A 6,000-nucleotide genomic window follows, 5' to 3' on the forward strand; every position below is an offset into this window, starting at 1 on the left:
CAATGCCAGCATTATTATTATTAGAGCATGGGCCTGGGTTCTCTAATCCTGGCTCCACCAATTGCTTGCCATGTGACCTTGGGCAAATCACTTAACTTCTCTGTGCCTGTTTCCTAAACGTAAAATGGTAATTAGTGCCTGTTCTCCTTCCTTCTTAGACTGTGGGACAGGTACTGTGACCAACCTGATTAACGATATCTACTCCAGTGCTTAGAACAGTGCTTGACCCATAGGTGCTTAACAAATACAATCATCATCATCATCATCATCATCATCACACATAGACTCTTCTCTTAAGGAAGTCTGTCTCTTCAGGAAGAAATATAATCGTGTTTACTTTCATTCTGACTTTTTTTTGTAGAATCCCACCATTCTTATAAGTCGCTTGAACATATCTAAAGTGTACACCTGCGGGGATGTGGTTTACTGTATAATGCGGTACTCTTGATCCACGTAAAGTGCAGTTTACATTGCTGTTGTTAGATAAATGATAAGTACAGTAATACATTTCATGGCAATAACGCTGAAGCAACACCTATTCTCCACAGGCTGCAATTGACATGATATATTAACATCATTCTTTCCTCTTCCCCTTTGCTTATTTTTTTCATTAACTTGCAGGAGCTTTTAATGTGAAAATGATGTTAGAGTCTCCAAATATGTTGTGTTCTGAGACGGATTATTAGCTTTTTGAGCAAATTGGGACCGTATCCATTGTCACCTTCCTCTGGTTCCCCTTGTATTCTTTAACATGTTAAGGCTATCTTCTAGCAAACAAATTGGATGTCAAAATTCCCTATCAAAATACCAACACCGAGTTTAGTAATCACAAAGTTAACACCTATGAATAATAAAAACCAAAACAGGCTAAGCACCATCAAAAATTCAAGATGATTATATTTTAATGACCATACAGCTTCCTACTTAGGAGATGATATGTTTAAATAATGCAATTTCATTTCTAAAGAACAAAGTTTAGTGGATTTTTGAAGCAAAGCATTACAGTGAGATCTTTTCCATACCTAAAATTTCTTGTCCATTTAAAAGGGAAGTGGTGACTCAGTTCAAATATAAGAACACCCTCTTATTCCTGATGTTTACCCAAGCTCTTTGTCCAAATCAACCATTGAATATCCTCAGGGAAGGCAGATGTCAACAAACAGTAGTAAGGAGGAGCTAGCTGATTTCTGATTCCAATTAACTATTGATTTGCCTTATAGTACAGGGGATCCAAACCTTTTACAGGTTTCAAGTTAACTACCACACCAATGCAAGATAGGGAAACCACAGTAGTTATATTCAGGGTTTGTTTGTTTTTTCCAATGTAAAAATAAGTTCTGATATTGTTATGGGGGAGGTGAAACTCACCATGCCTCATTTTCATCTCTCTCATCTTCAATTTCTTACTTATGCTTTGCTTTCTGTCTGAAACTCCCTCCGGTTTCACCTCTGACAAACCACCATTCTCCCCATCGTCAAAGTCCTTCTAAAATCACATCTCTCCCAGGAGGCCTTTCCTGATTATTCTCTCATCTTCTGACTCTATTTCCACACTACTGCCACTCCTGCACATCTCTCCCAGGAGGCCTTCCCTGATTATTCTCTCATCTTCTGACCCTATTTCTACTCTACTGCCACTCCTGCACTTCCATGTCACCTAGTAACTTGGGTACTTAATAATAATAATAATGGTGGTATTTGTTAAACGCTTACTATGTGCAAAGCACTGTTCTAAGTGCTGGGGGGATACAAGGTGATTAGGTTGTCCCACGAGGGGCTCACAGTCTTAATCCCCATTTTACAGATGAGGGAACTGAGGCCCAGAGAAGTTGTGGCTTGCCCAAAGTCACACAGCAGACAAGTGGCAGAGCCGGGATTAGAACCCGTGACCTCTGGCTCCCAAGCCTGTGCTCTTTCTACTGAGCCACGCTGCTTCTCAGACTACTTATGTACCTACCTTTAAACTCTGGTGCTTTTACTGTCTATGTCCCCCATTAGATTGTAAATTTCTGAGGGCAGGGATCCCTGTCTACCAACTCTGCTATACTCTCCCCAACATTGAGTACAATGCTCTGCACAGAGTAAGAGCTCAAGCTACTGATTGATTGGTTGCTACTGCCACCCCCAGAGCTCTAGTGAGCTCCAATCTCTTTGTCCAACCCTTTGAAAAATCATTCCCTTCCCTCTGATTCCTTTCCCTCTGCATCTGACATCAGTTTCCAGGCTAGAAGCATATCTTTGTAGAAAAAATCAGTGCTCATAGTTTGTAGAATTAAATAAATGCCCTGCCCAATAAAATTTCTCTAGAAACTAGAAAGGGTGTGCCACTGGCACACCCATCTAATAATAATTATCATGATATTTGTTGTGCATTTATTATGTGCCAGGCACTGTATTAAGTGCTGGGGTGGATACAAGCAATTTGGGTTGGACACAGTCCCTGTCCAACGTGGGGCTCACAGTCTCAATCCCCATTTTACGAGGGAACTGAGGCCCAGTGAAGTGACTTGCCCAAGGTCATACAGCAAATGGCAGAGGAGGGATTAGAACTCATAACCTTCTCAACTCCCAGGCCTGTGGTTATTTATTATAAAAAAATGAGTATGGTCTTTGTGATCTGGAGAAGCAGCGTGGCTCAGTGGAAAAGAGCCCAGGCTTTGGAGTCAGAGGTCATGGGTTCAAATCCCGGCTCCGCCACTTGTCGGCTGTGTGACTTTGGGCAAGTCACTTCACTTCTCTGGGTCTCAGTTCCCTCGTCTGTAAAATGGGGATGAAGACTGTGAGCCCCACGTGGGACAGCCTCATGACCTTGTATCCCCCCAGCTCTTAGAACAGTGCTTTGCACATAGTAAGCGCTTAATAAATGCCATCATTATTATTATTATTATTATCTGATTTAAATTGATTAGAAAAGGTGGTGGCATCTGGCCTGTTGATGGCCACAAAAATCGTACTAGAAACCGGAGCTTTGAACAGTTTTCTGAAAGATTCCTGTCATTATGAACTATAACCCTCTTATTTGGTGAAGTTCTCCAAGATGAGCGACAAACTGCCACAGTGTCTTGTCGCCTCATCCATTGTCTGAGTGGTTAAAATGACATTAGTCGCCCACCTAGCAACAAGGCGGAGGAGCTGGGGAGGAGGGAGGTGGGACATTCAGTAAACCCAGTTTCTACCTTTCCCATGGCTGCCTCTCTGCCCCCTCCAATACTGTCCACCTCCTGGACTGGACTAAGGAGAGACAGGAGGCAAGGAGGTCAGGGTGGAGGCTGATGCAGTTACCAAGGCAGGAAATGATAAAGTGCTTGGATCACCAGGGTTACTCTTTGGATGGCAAGGAAAGGGCGAGTTCTAGAGATATTGTGAAGGTCACGTTGCACCAGTGATACTACTCAATTTTCATCACTCATTCACAAAGACTTTCATGGAGAGCCTGGAAGCTTATGTAGAAACTGATTTTTCTTAAGACACCATGCAAATAAAAATGCAAGGATATGTGACCTGCCTTTCATGTAGCTTTGGAGTCAGAGGTCATGGGTTCAAATCCCACCTCTACCAACTGTCAGCTGTTTGACTTTGGGCAAGTCACTTAACTTCTCTGTGTGCCTCAGTTCCCTCATCTGTAAAATGGGGATTAAGACTGTGAGCCCCCCATGGGACAACCTGATCACCTTGTAACCTCCCCAGTGCTTAGAACGGTGCTTTGCACATAGTAAGTGCTTAATAAATGTCATTATTATCATTATTATTATTACATATATAACATATTATATTATATAATATTTAAATATGAGGCAACAATATCATGCTTATTTTTCTGAATTCTGAAGATTTACCCATCACTCAAAATGCCTCTGGAGCACACACAAAACATTTATTGCACTGAAAAAAGAACTGATAACTGAATGCAGGAGGGAGATATTATATGTTATATTTAATTTTATTATATATTGTATAATATATAATATAATATATAATGTTATTATATAATTATATATTCCTCTATAAGGAACATGCATATGTATAATGTTCCCTCCTGTGAAAGATGACTTGCCCCTTTTTAGTCAATACCCTTGACTTCTGATGATCACGGTTTCATATCTCTGGCTCCAAAGGCAGTTATTCATTTCTCCTTCACCGTTCGTTCCGTTAATCCAGGTTCACACTTATTACATCTACATTTTCAATCTTGCTTATAAATCCTCCCTAAAATCAACCTTTAATCTGCCAACCCCTTAAATTTGGGCCTGGGTGACATGTTGGTAAAGATGTCAACTGCCACCAAAGAGTTTGGTTATCCAAATTCCAAGCCTTGGTTTATGATCATTCTCTCTCTCCTATTTTGTATTCATTCCACTCCACTTGACTCTCTTGAGGTTCTCTGCCTAGATATGAAAGTCCAGGTAAAATACCCTTTATATTTCCCCACATACCAAGACAGGTTATCAACAATTCATTTGTCTTTCTATATGTTTTATTTGTTTTGAAGTTGTACTGTGTAGGAACTTAATACCTTTTTAGTATTTGAAGAATTTTGATCTCTGGCTGTCCCTTGACACTTTTCTCCTCTCCCTATGTTGATTTTGTTGCTGTTCTGCTCGTATTTTAAAATTAGACATGCCCTTTTATTTTTGAAATTGCTTCTGCCACCAGCTGATTTAACAGTGTTGCACATCTGTAGTTTCTCCTTCTAGCAACCCTTTTGAAGATAGGGTTCAAGGATAATCACTGTGTTCTGGTCATTTGCCATTTCCATCTGACATGAATTCCATTTACCTTATGTTTTTCTCCTGCCTCGTTGTCTCATCAGATTTGTGAAGTGTCGGTATTTGTAATGGACTTTAGTTGGGAATGTTTACTTTTCCTTTTGAACTTGATTTTTCATTTGAGCTTATAGATTCGCTTTAAATGTGCCTGTTGAACGCTGAACAAACAGCAATCAGAGGAACTAAGCATCACTGAAATATACGGGAAGTAAAACAGAATTAAACATAATTGAGATGAATAGTGTGAGAGAAACCAGATTATTCTTCTTGTAAGGAAATTAGGATAGAGATTGAAAAGCAAAAGTGGGGGTTGGAGTAAAAAATATTGACAGCAAAGATAAAAACCTGCCTTCCATTCCTAAAACTCCAGAGGACGTTTATGCCAGAGCTGAAGCCAAGATTCAAGAATTCTAGCACAAGCCATTAGAACATTTTTCTCTCTCTCTCTCCTGCATTCAGTTATCAGTTCCTTTTTCAGTGCAATAAATGTTTTGTGTGTGCTCCAGGGGCTTTTTGAGTGATGGGCATATCTTCAGAATTCAGAAAAATAAACATGATATTGCTGCCTCATATTTAAAGAATTCCTTTTGGGTGCTTTGCAGATGGAAGCTGCCCACCTCTGGAGACCGACTTCCAATTTGAAAAGGTGTTAATCTCACCCTGAGTCCTGCTTTATAAATCAATTACAAACATTCAAATATAGTTCTGTCAGTCACTTCGGTCTAGTGAGTGGATATCAAAAGGGAAGAAAAACATTTGAATGACTTCTGAAATTTCCATCACCTTTGAGTTGAAACCACCAAATAATTATTTTCATTCTTAGCAGGTGAATCTGATAATTAAAGTAAAGTACTAATAATACTTTCCCGAGTCCAGGATTACTATGTCATGAACCCATTGAAAGGAATCATGGTGATCAGCCTGAAACTTGGATAAATGCTTGGAGGATAATCCCAGCCAAAAGAAAAAACCCTACCAAGACATTTGAGAAGCCAAAAATCATTGTTTCCATTACAACTTTAGTGTTCCAGGCTGCATCCTATTTTGAATGAAGTTCTTTCAGTGGTAGCTTTACTCCCCTCAAAATGTGAAATCCATTTCACCAATATTTCGTTTCAATAATTGTATGGGATTTTTTTTCCATACATAGGTGAAATTGATAAAATTGCCAGCGGTATTCTCTCTCCTGCATAATGGGGGATCGGACAACTAATATGATTTTTTATGGCATTTA

Source organism: Tachyglossus aculeatus, chromosome 14 (assembly GCF_015852505.1).
Source record: "Tachyglossus aculeatus isolate mTacAcu1 chromosome 14, mTacAcu1.pri, whole genome shotgun sequence".
NCBI classification, from domain to species: Eukaryota; Metazoa; Chordata; class Mammalia; order Monotremata; family Tachyglossidae; genus Tachyglossus; species Tachyglossus aculeatus.